Here is a 658-nt window from a genome sequence, read left to right on the forward strand (position 1 = left end):
GACCAACCATTCAAGCCAATCATTTTGAGATAAAACCAGCCTTACTTCACCTAGTGCAGCAGGACCAATTTTCTGGTGGAATTTCTGATGATCCTAATCTGCATATTTCTAATTTTCTGCAGTTGTGTGATACTATAAGGATGAATGGAGTAAGTGAAGATGCTATAAGACTGAGGCTATTTCCATTTTCTTTAAGAGACAAAGCCAAATGTTGGTTACAAGCACAGCCTCAGGGAAGTATCACCACATGGACTAAACTTGTGAATAAATTTCTAACAAAATATTTTCCTCCCTTAAAAGCTGCTAAGCTGAGAGGAGAAATAACATCTTTTGTGCAGCAGGAAGGAGAATCACTTTATGAAGCATGGGAAAGATATAAAGAGTTGCTGAGAAGATGTCCACATCATTGTATTCCAGAATGGATGCAGCTAGAAACTTTTTATAATGGAATGAATGTAGTAACTAGAACTATGATTGATGCAGCTGCAGGAGGATCTTTGAGTATGAAATCCTTGGAAGAAGCCCAAAGAATCATTGAGATGATGGCTTCATCCATGTATCAGAATTCCAACTTGAGGAATACAAGAAGAGGCAATGAATATGAAGCAAAGATGATGGAAACTTTTCTTGCACAGAATCAGCTGCAGAACCAATTATT

General features: G+C 37.5%; 1 non-coding gene across 1 annotated transcript; it reads right to left on the minus strand.

The window, feature by feature from the left end:
* Positions 1–305: 305 nt before the first annotated feature.
* Positions 306–412, minus strand: LOC113870597. The gene has a single exon (XR_003505618.1). It is a non-coding gene; the product is annotated as a small nucleolar RNA R71 (small nucleolar RNA).
* Positions 413–658: the final 246 nt, after the last annotated feature.

This window comes from Abrus precatorius, unplaced genomic scaffold, assembly GCF_003935025.1.
Source record: "Abrus precatorius isolate BTA unplaced genomic scaffold, Abrus_2018 Scaffold6, whole genome shotgun sequence".
Lineage (NCBI taxonomy): Eukaryota > Viridiplantae > Streptophyta > Magnoliopsida > Fabales > Fabaceae > Abrus > Abrus precatorius.